Source organism: Paroedura picta, chromosome 1 (genome assembly GCF_049243985.1).
Source record: "Paroedura picta isolate Pp20150507F chromosome 1, Ppicta_v3.0, whole genome shotgun sequence".
Lineage (NCBI taxonomy): Eukaryota > Metazoa > Chordata > Lepidosauria > Squamata > Gekkonidae > Paroedura > Paroedura picta.
Genome location: NC_135369.1, coordinates 189269958 through 189289654, shown reverse-complemented (window position 1 = coordinate 189289654; position 19697 = coordinate 189269958).

Genomic DNA, 19697 nt, shown 5'->3' with positions numbered 1-19697 from the left:
ACCCGGAACAATATATAAAGCTAAACGAACCGTTCACTGGGTACATATCAGTACGAAAATCCCTATTGATTTTCCTGTTTTTACAAGGAAGTAAAATGTGAAAAAAATATTTCTACATCCCATGGCCTTTCCCAACCATTTAAATTTTTCTCTTACAGGTCTAACACTTCCGAAAAACCAATACAACGCCCACCCCGAACAATATATAAAGCTAAACGAACGGTTCACTGGGTACTTATCCGTACGAAAATCCCTATCGATTTTCCTGTTTTTACAAGTAAGTAAAATGTGAAAAAAATAATTCTACATCACATGGCCTTTCCCAACCATTTAAATTTTTCTCTTACAGGTCTAACACTTCCGAAAAACCAAAACAACGCCCACCCGGAACAATATATAAAGCTAAACGAACCGTTCACTGGGCACTTATCCGTATGAAAAACCCTATTGATTTACCTGTTTTACAAGGAAATAAAATGTGAAAAAAATATTTCTACATCCCATGGCCTTTCCCAACCATTTAAATTCTTCTCTTACAGGTCTAACACATCCGAAAAACCAATACAACGCCCACCCGGAACAATATATAAAGCTAAACGAACCGTTCACTGGGTACATATCAGTACGAAAATCCCTATTGATTTTCCTGTTTTTACAAGGAAGTAAAATGTGAAAAAAATATTTCTACATCCCATGGCCTTTCCCAACCATTTAAATTTTTCTCTTACAGGTCTAACACTTCCGAAAAACCAATACAACGCCCACCCGGAACAATATATAAAGCTAAACGAACCGTTCACTGGGTACTTATCCGTACGAAAAACCCTATTGATTTACCTGTTTTTACAAGGAAGTAAATGTGAAAAAAATATTTCTACATCCCATGGCCTTTCCCAACCATTTAAATTTTTCTCTTACAGGTCTAACACTTCCGAAAATCCAATACAACGCCCACCCCGAACAATATATAAAGCTAAACGAACGGTTCACTGGGTACTTATCCGTACGAAAATCCCTATTGATTTTCCTGTTTTTACAAGGAAGTAAAATGTGAAAAAAATATTTCTACATCCCATGGCCTTTCCCAACCATTTAAATTTTTCTCTTACAGGTCTAACACTTCCGAAAATCCAATACAACGCCCACCCCGAACAATATATAAAGCTAAACGAACGGTTCACTGGGTACTTATCCGTACGAAAATCCCTATCGATTTTCCTGTTTTTACAAGGAAGTAAAATGTGAAAAAAATAATTCTACATCCCATGGCCTTTCCCAACCATTTAAATTTTTCTCTTACAGGTCTAACACTTCCGAAAAACCAAAACAACGCCCACCCGGAACAATATATAAAGCTAAACGAACCGTTCACTGGGCACTTATCCGTATGAAAAACCCTATTGATTTACCTGTTTTACAAGGAAATAAAATGTGAAAAAAATATTTCTACATCCCATGGCCTTTCCCAACCATTTAAATTCTTCTCTTACAGGTCTAACACATCCGAAAAACCAATACAACGCCCACCCGGAACAATATATAAAGCTAAACGAACCGTTCACTGGGTACATATCAGTACGAAAATCCCTATTGATTTTCCTGTTTTTACAAGGAAGTAAAATGTGAAAAAAATATTTCTACATCCCATGGCCTTTCCCAACCATTTAAATTTTTCTCTTACAGGTCTAACACTTCCGAAAAACCAATACAACGCCCACCTGGAACAATATATAAAGCTAAACGAACCGTTCACTGGGTACTTATCCGTACGAAAAACCCTATTGATTTACCTGTCTTTACAAGGAAGTAAATGTGAAAAAATATTTCTACATCCCATGGCCTTTCCCAACCATTTAAATTTTTCTCTTACAGGTCTAACACTTCCGAAAATCCAATACAACGGCCACCCCGAACAATATATAAAGCTAAACGAACGGTTCACTGGGTACTTATCAGTACGAAAATCCCTATTGATTTTCCTGTTTTTACAAGGAAGTAAAATGTGAAAAAAATATTTCTACATCCCATGGCCTTTCCCAACCATTTAAATTGTTCTCTTACAGGTCTAACACTTCCGAAAAAACAATACAACGCCCACCCGGAACAATATATAAAGCTAAACGAACGGTTCACTGGGTACTTATCCGTATGAAAAACCCTATTGATTTACCTGTTTTTACAAGGATGTAAATGTGAAAAAAATATTTCTACATCCCATGGCCTTTCCCAACCATTTAAATTTTTCTCTTACATGTCTAACACTTCCGAAAAACCAATACAACGCCCACCCGGAAGAATATATAAAGATAAACGAACCGTTCACTGGGTACTTATCCGTATGAAAATCCCTATCGATTTTCCTGTTTTTACAAGGAAGTAAAATGTGAAAAAATATTTCTACATCCCATGGCCTTTCCCAACCATTTAAATTTTTCTCTTACAGGTCTAACACTTCTGAAAAACCAATACAACGCCTACCCGGAACAATATATAAAGCTAAACGAACCGTTCACTGGGCACTTATCCGTACGAAAAACCCTATTGATTTACCTGTTTTTACAAGGAAGTAAAATGTGAAAAAAATATTTCTACATCCCATGGCCTTTCCCAACCATTTAAATTTTTCTCTTACAGGTCTAACGCTTCCGAAAAACCAATACAACGCCCACCCCGAACAATATATAAAGCTAAATGAACCGTTCACTGGGTACATATCCGTACGAAAATCCCTATTGATTTTCCTGGTTTTATAAGGAAGTAAAATGTGAAAAAAATATTTCTACATCCCATGGCCTTTCCCAACCATTTAAATTTTTCTCTTACAGGTCTAACACTTCCGAAAAACCAATACAACGCCCACCTGGAACAATATATAAAGCTAAACGAACCGTTCACTGGGTACTTATCCGTACGAAAAACCCTATTGATTTACCTGTTTTACAAGGAAATAAAATGTGAAAAAAATATTTCTACATCCCATGGCCTTTCCCAACCATTTAAATTCTTCTCTTACAGGTCTAACACATCCGAAAAACCAATACAACGCCCACCCGGAACAATATATAAAGCTAAACGAACCGTTCACTGGGTACATATCAGTACGAAAATCCCTATTGATTTTCCTGTTTTTACAAGGAAGTAAAATGTGAAAAAAATATTTCTACATCCCATGGCCTTTCCCAACCATTTAAATTTTTCTCTTACAGGTCTAACACTTCCGAAAAACCAATACAACGCCCACCCGGAACAATATATAAAGCTAAACGAACCGTTCACTGGGTACTTATCCGTACGAAAAACCCTATTGATTTACCTGTTTTTACAAGGAAGTAAATGTGAAAAAAATATTTCTACATCCCATGGCCTTTCCCAACCATTTAAATTTTTCTCTTACAGGTCTAACACTTCCGAAAATCCAATACAACGCCCACCCCGAACAATATATAAAGCTAAACGAACGGTTCACTGGGTACTTATCCGTACGAAAATCCCTATTGATTTTCCTGTTTTTACAAGGAAGTAAAATGTGAAAAAAATATTTCTACATCCCATGGCCTTTCCCAACCATTTAAATTTTTCTCTTACAGGTCTAACACTTCCGAAAATCCAATACAACGCCCACCCCGAACAATATATAAAGCTAAACGAACGGTTCACTGGGTACTTATCCGTACGAAAATCCCTATCGATTTTCCTGTTTTTACAAGGAAGTAAAATGTGAAAAAAATAATTCTACATCCCATGGCCTTTCCCAACCATTTAAATTTTTCTCTTACAGGTCTAACACTTCCGAAAAACCAAAATAACGCCCACCCGGAACAATATATAAAGCTAAACGAACCGTTCACTGGGCACTTATCCGTATGAAAAACCCTATTGATTTACCTGTTTTACAAGGAAATAAAATGTGAAAAAAATATTTCTACATCCCATGGCCTTTCCCAACCATTTAAATTCTTCTCTTACAGGTCTAACACATCCGAAAAACCAATACAACGCCCACCCGGAACAATATATAAAGCTAAACGAACCGTTCACTGGGTACATATCAGTACGAAAATCCCTATTGATTTTCCTGTTTTTACAAGGAAGTAAAATGTGAAAAAAATATTTCTACATCCCATGGCCTTTCCCAACCATTTAAATTTTTCTCTTACAGGTCTAACACTTCCGAAAAACCAATACAACGCCCACCTGGAACAATATATAAAGCTAAACGAACCGTTCACTGGGTACTTATCCGTACGAAAAACCCTATTGATTTACCTGTTTTTACAAGGAAGTAAATGTGAAAAAATATTTCTACATCCCATGGCCTTTCCCAACCATTTAAATTTTTCTCTTACAGGTCTAACACTTCCGAAAATCCAATACAACGGCCACCCCGAACAATATATAAAGCTAAACGAACGGTTCACTGGGTACTTATCAGTACGAAAATCCCTATTGATTTTCCTGTTTTTACAAGGAAGTAAAATGTGAAAAAAATATTTCTACATCCCATGGCCTTTCCCAACCATTTAAATTGTTCTCTTACAGGTCTAACACTTCCGAAAAAACAATACAACGCCCACCCGGAACAATATATAAAGCTAAACGAACGGTTCACTGGGTACTTATCCGTATGAAAAACCCTATTGATTTACCTGTTTTTACAAGGATGTAAATGTGAAAAAAATATTTCTACATCCCATGGCCTTTCCCAACCATTTAAATTTTTCTCTTACATGTCTAACACTTCCGAAAAACCAATACAACGCCCACCCGGAAGAATATATAAAGATAAACGAACCGTTCACTGGGTACTTATCCGTATGAAAATCCCTATCGATTTTCCTGTTTTTACAAGGAAGTAAAATGTGAAAAAATATTTCTACATCCCATGGCCTTTCCCAACCATTTAAATTTTTCTCTTACAGGTCTAACGCTTCCGAAAAACCAATACAACGCCCACCCCGAACAATATATAAAGCTAAATGAAGCGTTCACTGGGTACATATCCGTACGAAAATCCCTATTGATTTTCCTGGTTTTATAAGGAAGTAAAATGTGAAAAAAATATTTCTACATCCCATGGCCTTTCCCAACCATTTAAATTTTTCTCTTACAGGTCTAACACTTCCGAAAAACCAATACAACGCCCACCTGGAACAATATATAAAGCTAAACGAACCGTTCACTGGGTACTTATCCGTACGAAAAACCCTATTGATTTACCTGTTTTTACAAGGAAGTAAATGTGAAAAAATATTTCTACATCCCATGGCCTTTCCCAACCATTTAAATTTTTCTCTTACAGGTCTAACACTTCCGAAAATCCAATACAACGGCCACCCCGAACAATATATAAAGCTAAACGAACGGTTCACTGGGTACTTATCAGTACGAAAATCCCTATTGATTTTCCTGTTTTTACAAGGAAGTAAAATGTGAAAAAAATATTTCTACATCCCATGGCCTTTCCCAACCATTTAAATTGTTCTCTTACAGGTCTAACACTTCCGAAAAAACAATACAACGCCCACCCGGAACAATATATAAAGCTAAACGAACGGTTCACTGGGTACTTATCCGTATGAAAAACCCTATTGATTTACCTGTTTTTACAAGGATGTAAATGTGAAAAAAATATTTCTACATCCCATGGCCTTTCCCAACCATTTAAATTTTTCTCTTACATGTCTAACACTTCCGAAAAACCAATACAACGCCCACCCGGAAGAATATATAAAGATAAACGAACCGTTCACTGGGTACTTATCCGTATGAAAATCCCTATCGATTTTCCTGTTTTTACAAGGAAGTAAAATGTGAAAAAATATTTCTACATCCCATGGCCTTTCCCAACCATTTAAATTTTTCTCTTACAGGTCTAACACTTCCGAAAAACCAATACAACGCCTACCCGGAACAATATATAAAGCTAAACGAACCGTTCACTGGGCACTTATCCGTACGAAAAACCCTATTGATTTACCTGTTTTTACAAGGAAATAAAATGTGAAAAAAATATTTCTACATCCCATGGCCTTTCCCAACCATTTAAATTTTTCTCTTACAGGTCTAACGCTTCCGAAAAACCAATACAACGCCCACCCCGAACAATATATAAAGCTAAATGAACCGTTCACTGGGTACATATCCGTACGAAAATCCCTATTGATTTTCCTGGTTTTATAAGGAAGTAAAATGTGAAAAAAATATTTCTACATCCCATGGCCTTTCCCAACCATTTAAATTTTTCTCTTACAGGTCTAACACTTCCGAAAAACCAATACAACGCCCACCCGGAACAATATATAAAGCTAAACGAACCGTTCACTGGGTACTTATCCGTACGAAAATCCCTATTGATTTACCTGTTTTTAAAAGGAAATGAAATGTGAAAAAAATATTTCTACATCCCATGGCCTTTCCCAACCATTTAAATTTTTCTCTTACAGGTCTAACACTTCTGAAAAACCAATACAACGCCCACCCGGAACAATATATAAAGCTAAACGAACCGTTCACTGAGTACTTATCCGTACGAAAAACCCTATTGATTTTCCTGGTTTTATAAGGAAGTAAAATGTGAAAAAAATATTTCTACATCCCATGGCCTTTCCCAACCATTTAAATTTTTCTCTTACATGTCTAACACTTCCGAAAAACCAATACAACGCCCACCCGGAAGAATATATAAAGATAAACGAACCGTTCACTGGGTACTTATCCGTATGAAAATCCCTATCGATTTTCCTGTTTTTACAAGGAAGTAAAATGTGAAAAAATATTTCTACATCCCATGGCCTTTCCCAACCATTTAAATTTTTCTCTTACAGGTCTAACACTTCCGAAAAACCAATACAACGCCTACCCGGAACAATATATAAAGCTAAACGAACCGTTCACTGGGCACTTATCCGTACGAAAAACCCTATTGATTTACCTGTTTTTATAAGGAAATAAAATGTGAAAAAAATATTTCTACATCCCATGGCCTTTCCCAACCATTTAAATTTTTCTCTTACAGGTCTAACGCTTCCGAAAAACCAATACAACGCCCACCCCGAACAATATATAAAGCTAAATGAACCGTTCACTGGGTACATATCCGTACGAAAATCCCTATTGATTTTCCTGGTTTTATAAGGAAGTAAAATGTGAAAAAAATATTTCTACATCCCATGGCCTTTCCCAACCATTTAAATTTTTCTCTTACAGGTCTAACACTTCCAAAAAACCAATACAACGCCCACCCGGAACAATATATAAAGCTAAACGAACCGTTCACTGGGTACTTATCCGTACGAAAATCCCTATTGATTTTCCTGTTTTTACAAGGAAGTAAAATGTGAAAAAAAATATTTCTACATCCCATGGCCTTTCCCAACCATTTAAATTTTTCTCTTACAGGTCTAACACTTCCGAAAAACCAATACAACGCCCACCCGGAACAATATATAAAGCTAAACGAACCGTTCACTGGGTACTTATCCGTACGAAAATCCCTATTGATTTACCTGTTTTTAAAAGGAAATGAAATGTGAAAAAAATATTTCTACATCCCATGGCCTTTCCCAACCATTTAAATTTTTCTCTTACAGGTCTAACACTTCTGAAAAACCAATACAACGCCCACCCGGAACAATATATAAAGCTAAACGAACCGTTCACTGAGTACTTATCCGTACGAAAAACCCTATTGATTTACCTGTTTTTACAAGGAAGTAAATGTGAAAAAAATATTTCTACATCCCATGGCCTTTCCCAACCATTTAAATTTTTCTCTCACAGGTCTAACACTTCCGAAAAACCAATACAACGCCCACCCGGAAAAATATATAAAGCTAAACGAACCGTTCACTGGGTACTTATCCGTACGAAAAACCCTATTGATTTACCTGTTTTTACAAGGAAGTAAATGTGAAAAAAATATTTCTACATCCCATGGCCTTTCCCAACCATTTAAATTTTTCTCTTATAGGTCTAACACTTCCGAAAAACCAATACAACGCCCACCCCGAACAATATATAAAGATAAACGAACCGTTCACTAGGTACTTATCCGTACGAAAATCCCTATTGATTTACCTGTTTTTAAAAGGAAATGAAATGTGAAAAAAATATTTCTACATCCCATGGCCTTTCCCAACCATTTAAATTTTTCTCTTACAGGTCTAACACTTCTGAAAAACCAATACAACGCCCACCCGGAACAATATATAAAGCTAAACGAACCGTTCACTGAGTACTTATCCGTACGAAAAACCCTATTGATTTACCTGTTTTTACAAGGAAGTAAATGTGAAAAAAATATTTCTACATCCCATGGCCTTTCCCAACCATTTAAATTTTTCTCTCACAGGTCTAACACTTCCGAAAAACCAATACAACGCCCACCCGGAAAAATACATAAAGCTAAACGAACCGTTCACTGGGTACTTATCCGTACGAAAAACCCTATTGATTTACCTGTTTTTACAAGGAAGTAAATGTGAAAAAAATATTTCTACATCCCATGGCCTTTCCCAACCATTTAAATTTTTCTCTTACAGGTCTAACACTTCCGAAAATCCAATACAACGCCCACCCCGAACAATATATAAAGATAAACGAACCGTTCACTAGGTACTTATCCGTCCGAAAATCCCTATCGATTTTCCTGTTTTTACAAGGAAGTAAAATGTGAAAAAAATATTTCTACATCCCATGGCCTTTCCCAACCATTTTAATTTTTCTCTTACAGGTCTAACACTTCCGAAAAAACAATACAACGCCCACCCGGAACAATATATAAAGCTAAACGAACCGTTCACTGGGTACTTATCCATACGAAAAACCCTATTGATTTACCTGTTTTTACAAGGAAGTAAATGTGAAAAAAATATTTCTACATCCCATCGCCTTTCCCAACCATTTAAATTTTTCTCTTACAGGTCTAACACTTCCGAAAATCCAATACAACGCCCACCCAGAAGAAAATATAAAGATAAAGGAACCGTTCACTGGGTACTTATCCGTACGAAAAACCCTATTGATTTACCTGTTTTTACAAGGAAGTAAATGTGAAATAAATATTTCTACATCCCATGGCTTTCCCAACCATTTAAATTTTTCTCTTACAGGTCTAACACTTCTGAAAAACCAATACAACGCCCACCCGGAAGAATATATAAAGATAAACGAACGGTTCACTGGGTACTTATCCGTACGATAAACCCTATTGATTTACCTGTTTTTACAAGGAAGTAAATGTGAAATAAATATTTCTACATCCCATGGCCTTTCCCAACCATTTAAATTTTTCTCTTACAGGTCTAACACTTCTGAAAAACCAATACAACGCCCACCCGGAAGAATATATAATTATAAACGAACCGTTCACTGTGTACTTATCCGTATGAAAATCTCTATCGATTTTCCTGTTTTTACAAGGAAGTAAAATGTGAAAAAAATATTTCTACATCCCATGGCCTTTCCCAACCGTTTTAATTTTTCTCTTACAGGTCTAACACTTCCGAAAAAACAATACAACGCCCACCCGGAACAATGTATAAAGCTAAACAAACCGTTCACTGGGCACTTATCCGTACGAAAAACCCTATTGTTTTACCTGTTTTTACAAGGAAATAAAATGTGAAAAAAATATTTCTACATCCCATGGCCTTTCCCAACCATTTAAATTTTTTTCTTACAGGTCTAACGCTTCCGAAAAACCAATACAACGCCCACCCGGAACAATATATAAAGCTAAACGAACCGTTCACTGGGTACATATCCGTACGAAAATCCCTATTGATTCTCCTGTTTTTACAAGGAAGTAAAATGTGAAAAAATATTTCTACATCCCATGGCCTTTCCCAACCATTTAAATTTTTCTCTTACAGGTCTAACACTTCCGAAAAACCAATACAACGCCCACCCGGAACAATATATAAAGCTAAACGAACCGTTCACTGGGTACTTATCCGTACGAAAATCCCTATGGATTTACCTGTTTTTAAAAGGAAATGAAATGTGAAAAAAATATTTCTACATCCCATGGCCTTTCCCAACCATTTAAATTTTTCTCTTACAGGTCTAACACTTCTGAAAAACCAATACAACGCCCACCCGGAACAATATATAAAGCTAAACGAACCGTTCACGGGGTACTTATCCGTACGAAAAACCCTATTGATTTTCCTGTTTTTACAAGGAAGTAAATGTGAAAATATATTTCTACATCCCATGGTCTTTCCCAACCATTTAAATTTTTCTCTCACAGGTCTAACACTTCCGAAAAACCAATACAACGCCCACCCGGAAAAATATATAAAGCTAAACGAACCGTTCACTGGGTACTTATCCGTACGAAAAACCCTATTGATTTACCTGTTTTTACAAGGAAGTAAATGTGAAAAAAATATTTCTACATCCCATGGCCTTTCCCAACCATTTAAATTTTTCTCTTACAGGTCTAACACTTCCGAAAAACCAATACAACGCCCACCCCGAACAATATATAAAGATAAACGAACCGTTCACTAGGTACTTATCCGTCCGAAAATCCCTATTGATTTACCTGTTTTTACAAGGAAGTAAAATGTGAAAAAAATATTTCTACATCCCATGGCCTTTCCCAACCATTTAAATTTTTCTCTTACAGGTCTAACACTTCCAAAAAACCAATACAACACCCACCCGGAACAATATATAAAGCTAAACCAACCGTTCACTGGGTACTTATCCGTACGAAAATCCCTATTGATTTACCTGTTTTTAAAAGGAAATAAAATGTGAAAAAAATATTTCTACATCCCATGGCCTTTCCCAACCATTTAAATTTTTCTCTTACATGTCTAACACTTCCGAAAAACCAATACAACGCCCACCCGGAACAATATATAAAGCTAAACGAACCGTTCACTGGGTACTTATCCGTACGAAAAACCCTATTGATTTACCTGTTTTTACAAGGAAGTAAATGTGAAAAAAATATTTCTACATCCCATGGCCTTTCCCAACCATTTAAATTTTTCTCTTACAGGTCTAACACTTCCGAAAATCCAATACAACGCCCACCCAGAAGAAAATATAAAGATAAAGGAACCATTCACTGGGTACTTATCCGTACGAAAAACCCTATTGATTTACCTGTTTTTACAAGGAAGTAAATGTGAAATAAATATTTCTACATCCCATGGCCTTTCCCAACCATTTAAATTTTTCTCTTACAGGTCTAACACTTCTGAAAAACCAATACAACGCCCACCCGGAAGAATATATAAAGATAAACGAACGGTTCACTGGGTACTTATCCGTACGAAAAACCCTATTGATTTACCTGTTTTTACAAGGAAGTAAATGTGAAATAAATATTTCTACATCCCATGGCCTTTCCCAACCATTTAAATTTTTCTCTTACAGGTCTAACACTTCTGAAAAACCAATACAACGCCCACCCGGATGAATATATAAAGATAAACGAACCGTTCACTGGGTACTTATCCGTATGAAAATCCCTATCGATTTTCCTGTTTTTACAAGGAAGTAAAATGTGAAAAAAATATTTCTACATCCCATGGCCTTTCCCAACCATTTTAATTTTTCTCTTACAGGTCTAACACTTCCGAAAAAACAATACAACGCCCACCCGGAACAATGTATAAAGCTAAACAAACCGTTCACTGGGCACTTATCCGTACGACAAACCCTATTGTTTTACCTGTTTTTACAAGGAAATAAAATGTGAAAAAAATATTTCTACATCCCATGGCCTTTCCCAACCATTTAAATTTTTTTCTTACAGGTCTAACGCTTCCGAAAAACCAATACAACGCCCACCCGGAACAATATATAAAGCTAAACGAACCGTTCACTGGGTACATATCCGTACGAAAATCCCTATTTATTTTCCTGTTTTTACAAGGAAGTAAAATGTGATAAAATATTTCTACATCCCATGGCCTTTCCCAATCATTTAAATTTTTCTCTTACAGGTCTAACACATCCGAAAAACCAATACAACGCCCACCCGGAACAATATATAAAGCTAAACGAACCGTTCACTGGGTACTTATCCGTACGAAAATCCCTATTGATTACCTGTTTTTAAAAGGAAATGAAATGTGAAAAAAATATTTCTACATCCCATGGCCTTTCCCAACCATTTAAATTTTTCTCTTACAGGTCTAACACTTCTGAAAAACCAATACAACGCCCACCCGGAACAATATATAAAGCTAAACGAACCGTTCACTGGGTACTTATCCGTACGAAAAACCCTATTGATTTACCTGTTTTTACAAGGAAGTAAATGTGAAAAAAATATTTCTACATCCCATGGCCTTTCCCAACCATGTAAATTTTTCTCTCACAGGTCTAACACTTCCGAAAAACCAATACAACGCCCACCCGGAAAAATATATAAAGCTAAACGAACCGTTCACTGGGTACTTATCCGTACGAAAAACCCTATTGATTTACCTGTTTTTACAAGGAAGTAAATGTGAAAAAAATATTTCTACATCCCATGGCCTTTCCCAACCATTTAAATTTTTCTCTTACAGGTCTAACACTTCCGAAAAACCAATACAACGCCCACCCCGAACAATATATAAAGATAAACGAACCGTTCACTAGGTACTTATCCGTCCGAAAATCCCTATTGATTTACCTGTTTTTACAAGGAAGTAAAATGTGAAAAAAATATTTCTACATCCCATGGCCTTTCCCAACCATTTAAATTTTTCTCTTACAGGTCTAACACTTCCAAAAAACCAATACAACGCCCACCCGGAACAATATATAAAGCTAAACGAACCGTTCACTGGGTACTTATCCGTACGAAAATCCCTATTGATTTACCTGTTTTTAAAAGGAAATAAAATATGAAAAAAATATTTCTACATCCCATGGCTTTTCCCAACCATTTAAATTTTTCTCTTACAGGTCTAACACTTCCGAAAAACCAATACAACGCCCACCCGGAACAATATATAAAGCTAAACGAACCGTTCACTGGGTACTTATCCGTACGAAAAACCCTATTGATTTACCTGTTTTTACAAGGAAGTAAATGTGAAAAAAATATTTCTACATCCCATGGCCTTTCCCAACCATTTAAATTTTTCTCTTACAGGTCTAACACTTCCGAAAATCCAATACAACGCCCACCCAGAAGAAAATATAAAGATAAAGGAACCGTTCACTGGGTACTTATCCGTACGAAAAACCCTATTGATTTACCTGTTTTTACAAGGAAGTAAATGTGAAATAAATATTTCTACATCCCATGGCCTTTCCCAACCATTTAAATATTTCTCTTACAGGTCTAACACTTCTGAAAAACCAATACAACGCCCACCCGGAAGAATATATAAAGATAAACGAACGGTTCACTGGGTACTTATCCGTACGAAAAACCCTATTGATTTACCTGTTTTTACAAGGAAGTAAATGTGAAATAAATATTTCTACATCCCATGGCCTTTCCCAACCATTTAAATTTTTCTCTTACAGGTCTAACACTTCTGAAAAACCAATACAACGCCCACCCGGAAGAATATATAAAGATAAACGAACCGTTCACTGGGTACTTATCCGTATGAAAATCCCTATCGATTTTCCTGTTTTTACAAGGAAGTAAAATGTGAAAAAAATATTTCTACATCCCATGGCCTTTCCCAACCATTTTAATTTTTCTCTTAGAGGTCTAACACTTCCGAAAAAACAATACAACGCCCACCCGGAACAATGTATAAAGCTAAACAAACCGTTCACTGGGCACTTATCCGTACGACAAACCCTATTGTTTTACCTGTTTTTACAAGGAAATAAAATGTGAAAAAAATATTTCTACATCCCATGGCCTTTCCCAACCATTTAAATTTTTTTCTTACAGGTCTAACGCTTCCGAAAAACCAATACAACGCCCACCCGGAACAATATATAAAGCTAAACGAACCGTTCACTGGGTACATATCCGTACGAAAATCCCTATTGATTTTCCTGTTTTTACAAGGAAGTAAAATGTGAAAAAATATTTCTACTTCCCATAGCCTTTCCCAATCATTTAAATTTTTCTCTTACAGGTCTAACACATCCGAAAAACCAATACAACGCCCACCCGGAACAATATATAAAGCTAAACGAACCGTTCACTGGTTACTTATCCGTACGAAAATCCCTATTGATTACCGGTTTTTAAAAGGAAATGAAATGTGAAAAAAATATTTCTACATCCCATGGCCTTTCCCAACCATTTAAATTTTTCTCTTACAGGTCTAACACTTCTGAAAAACCAATACAACGCCCACCCGGAACAATATATAAAGCTAAACGAACCGTTCACTGGGTACTTATCCGTACGAAAAACCCTATTGATTTACCTGTTTTTACAAGGAAGTAAATGTGAAAAAAATATTTCTACATCCCATGGCCTTTCCCAACCATTTAAATTTTTCTCTCACAGGTCTAACACTTCCGAAAAACCAATACAACGCCCACCCGGAAAAATATATAAAGCTAAACGAACCGTTCACTGGGTACTTATCCGTACGAAAAACCCTATTGATTTACCTGTTTTTACAAGGAAGTAAATGTGAAAAAAATATTTCTACATCCCATGGCCTTTCCCAACCATTTAAATTTTTCTCTTACAGGTCTAACACTTCCGAAAAACCAATACAACGCCCACCCCGAACAATATATAAAGATAAACGAACCGTTCACTAGGTACTTATCCGTCCGAAAATCCCTATTGATTTACCTGTTTTTACAAGGAAGTAAAATGTGAAAAAAATATTTCTACATCCCATGGCCTTTCCCAACCATTTAAATTTTTCTCTTACAGGTCTAACACTTCCAAAAAACCAATACAACGCCCACCCTGAACAATATATAAAGCTAAACGAACCGTTCACTGGGTACTTATCCGTACGAAAATCCCTATTGATTTACCTGTTTTTAAAAGGAAATAAAATGTGAAAAAAATATTTCTACATCCCATGGCCTTTCCCAACCATTTAAATTTTTCTCTTACAGGTCTAACACTTCCGAAAAACCAATACAACGCCCACCCGGGACAATATATAAAGCTAAACGAACCGTTCACTGGGTACTTATCCGTACGAAAAACCCTATTGATTTACCTGTTTTTACAAGAAAGTAAATGTGAAAAAAATATTTCTACATCCCATGGCCTTTCCCAACCATTTAAATTTTTCTCTTACGGGTCTAACACTTCCGAAAATCCAATACAACGCCCACCCAGAAGAAAATATAAAGATAAAGGAACCGTTCACTGGGTACTTATCCGTACGAAAAACCCTATTGATTTACCTGTTTTTACAAGGAAGTAAATGTGAAATAAATATTTCTACATCCCATGGCCTTTCCCAACCATTTAAATTTTTCTCTTACAGGTCTAACACTTCTGAAAAACCAATACAACGCCCACCCGGAACAATATATAAAGCTAAACGAACGGTTCACTGGGTACTTATCCGTACGAAAAACCCTATTGATTTACCTGTTTTTACAAGGAAGTAAATGTGAAATAAATATTTCTACATCCCATGGCCTTTCCCAACCATTTAAATTTTTCTCTTACAGGTCTAACACTTCTGAAAAACCAATACAACGCCCACCCGGAAGAATATATAAAGATAAACGAACCGTTCACTGGGTACTTATCTGTATGAAAATCCCTATCGATTTTCCTGTTTTTACAAGGAAGTAAAATGTGAAAAAAATATTTCTACATCCCATGGCCTTTCCCAACCATTTTAATTTTTCTCTTACAGGTCTAACACTTCCGAAAAAACAATACAACGCCCACCCGGAACAATGTATAAAGCTAAACAAACCGTTCACTGGGCACTTATCCGTACGACAAACCCTATTGTTTTACCTGTTTTTACAAGGAAATAAAATGTGAAAAAAATATTTCTACATCCCATGGCCTTTCCCAACCATTTAAATTTTTTTCTTACAGGTCTAACGCTTCCGAAAAACCAATACAACGCCCACCCGGAACAATATATAAAGCTAAACGAACCGTTCACTGGGTACATATCCGTACGAAAATCCCTATTTATTTTCCTGTTTTTACAAGGAAGTAAAATGTGATAAAATATTTCTACATCCCATGGCCTTTCCCAATCATTTAAATTTTTCTCTTACAGGTCTAACACATCCGAAAAACCAATACAACGCCCACCCGGAACAATATATAAAGCTAAACGAACCGTTCACTGGGTACTTATCCGTACGAAAATCCCTATTGATTACCTGTTTTTAAAAGGAAATGAAATGTGAAAAAAATATTTCTACATCCCATGGCCTTTCCCAACCATTTAAATTTTTCTCTTACAGGTCTAACACTTCTGAAAAACCAATACAACGCCCACCCGGAACAATATATAAAGCTAAACGAACCGTTCACTGGGTACTTATCCGTACGAAAAACCCTATTGATTTACCTGTTTTTACAAGGAAGTAAATGTGAAAAAAATATTTCTACATCCCATGGCCTTTCCCAACCATGTAAATTTTTCTCTCACAGGTCTAACACTTCCGAAAAACCAATACAACGCCCACCCGGAAAAATATATAAAGCTAAACGAACCGTTCACTGGGTACTTATCCGTACGAAAAACCCTATTGATTTACCTGTTTTTACAAGGAAGTAAATGTGAAAAAAATATTTCTACATCCCATGGCCTTTCCCAACCATTTAAATTTTTCTCTTACAGGTCTAACACTTCCGAAAAACCAATACAACGCCCACCCCGAACAATATATAAAGATAAACGAACCGTTCACTAGGTACTTATCCGTCCGAAAATCCCTATTGATTTACCTGTTTTTACAAGGAAGTAAAATGTGAAAAAAATATTTCTACATCCCATGGCCTTTCCCAACCATTTAAATTTTTCTCTTACAGGTCTAACACTTCCAAAAAACCAATACAACGCCCACCCGGAACAATATATAAAGCTAAACGAACCGTTCACTGGGTACTTATCCGTACGAAAATCCCTATTGATTTACCTGTTTTTAAAAGGAAATAAAATATGAAAAAAATATTTCTACATCCCATGGCCTTTCCCAACCATTTAAATTTTTCTCTTACAGGTCTAACACTTCCGAAAAACCAATACAACGCCCACCCGGAACAATATATAAAGCTAAACGAACCGTTCACTGGGTACTTATCCGTACGAAAAACCCTATTGATTTACCTGTTTTTACAAGGAAGTAAATGTGAAAAAAATATTTCTACATCCCATGGCCTTTCCCAACCATTTAAATTTTTCTCTTACAGGTCTAACACTTCCGAAAATCCAATACAACGCCCACCCAGAAGAAAATATAAAGATAAAGGAACCGTTCACTGGGTACTTATCCGTACGAAAAACCCTATTGATTTACCTGTTTTTACAAGGAAGTAAATGTGAAATAAATATTTCTACATCCCATGGCCTTTCCCAACCATTTAAATATTTCTCTTACAGGTCTAACACTTCTGAAAAACCAATACAACGCCCACCCGGAAGAATATATAAAGATAAACGAACGGTTCACTGGGTACTTATCCGTACGAAAAACCCTATTGATTTACCTGTTTTTACAAGGAAGTAAATGTGAAATAAATATTTCTACATCCCATGGCCTTTCCCAACCATTTAAATTTTTCTCTTACAGGTCTAACACTTCTGAAAATCCAATACAACGCCCACCCGTAAGAATATATAAAGATAAACGAACCGTTCACTGGGTACTTATCCGTATGAAAATCCCTATCGATTTTCCTGTTTTTACAAGGAAGTAAAATGTGAAAAAAATATTTCTACATCCCATGGCCTTTCCCAACCATTTTAATTTTTCTCTTACAGGTCTAACACTTCCGAAAAAACAATACAACGCCCACCCGGAACAATGTATAAAGCTAAACAAACCGTTCACTCGGCACTTATCCGTACGACAAACCCTATTGTTTTACCTGTTTTTACAAGGAAATAAAATGTGAAAAAAATATTTCTACATCCCATGGCCTTTCCCAACCATTTAAATTTTTTTCTTACAGGTCTAACGCTTCCGAAAAACCAATACAACGCCCACCCGGAACAATATATAAAGCTAAACGAACCGTTCACTGGGTACATATCCGTACGAAAATCCCTATTGATTTTCCTGTTTTTACAAGGAAGTAAAATGTGAAAAAATATTTCTACTTCCCATAGCCTTTCCCAATCATTTAAATTTTTCTCTTACAGGTCTAACACATCCGAAAAACCAATACAACGCCCACCCGGAACAATATATAAAGCTAAACGAACCGTTCACTGGTTACTTATCCGTACGAAAATCCCTATTGATTACCGGTTTTTAAAAGGAAATGAAATGTGAAAAAAATATTTCTACATCCCATGGCCTTTCCCAACCATTTAAATTTTTCTCTTACAGGTCTAACACTTCTGAAAAACCAATACAACGCCCACCCGGAACAATATATAAAGCTAAACGAACCGTTCACTGGGTACTTATCCGTACGAAAAACCCTATTGATTTACCTGTTTTTACAAGGAAGTAAATGTGAAAAAAATATTTCTACATCCCATGGCCTTTCCCAACCATTTAAATTTTTCTCTCACAGGTCTAACACTTCCGAAAAACCAATACAACGCCCACCCGGAAAAATATATAAAGCTAAACGAACCGTTCACTGGGTACTTATCCGTACGAAAAACCCTATTGATTTACCTGTTTTTACAAGGAAGTAAATGTGAAAAAAATATTTCTACATCCCATGGCCTTTCCCAACCATTTAAATTTTTCTCTTACAGGTCTAACACTTCCGAAAAACCAATACAACGCCCACCCCGAACAATATATAAAGATAAACGAACCGTTCACTAGGTACTTATCCGTCCGAAAATCCCTATTGATTTACCTGTTTTTACAAGGAAGTAAAATGTGAAAAAAATATTTCTACATCCCATGGCCTTTCCCAACCATTTAAATTTTTCTCTTACAGGTCTAACACTTCCAAAAAACCAATACAACGCCCACCCTGAACAATATATAAAGCTAAACGAACCGTTCACTGGGTACTTATCCGTACGAAAATCCCTATTGATTTACCTGTTTTTAAAAGGAAATAAAATGTGAAAAAAATATTTCTACATCCCATGGCCTTTCCCAACCATTTAAATTTTTCTCTTACAGGTCTAACACTTCCGAAAAACCAATACAACGCCCACCCGGGACAATATATAAAGCTAAACGAACCGTTCACTGGGTACTTATCCGTACGAAAAACCCTATTGATTTACCTGTTTTTACAAGAAAGTAAATGTGAAAAAAATATTTCTACATCCCATGGCCTTTCCCAACCATTTAAATTTTTCTCTTACGGGTCTAACACTTCCGAAAATCCAATACAACGCCCACCCAGAAGAAAATATAAAGATAAAGGAACCGTTCACTGGGTACTTATCCGTACGAAAAATCCTATTGATTTACCTGTTTTTACAAGGAAGTAAATGTGAAATAAATATTTCTACATCCCATGGCCTTTCCCAACCATTTAAATTTTTCTCTTACAGGTCTAACACTTCTGAAAAACCAATACAACGCCCACCCGGAACAATATATAAAGCTAAACGAACGGTTCACTGGGTACTTATCCGTACGAAAAACCCTATTGATTTACCTGTTTTTAC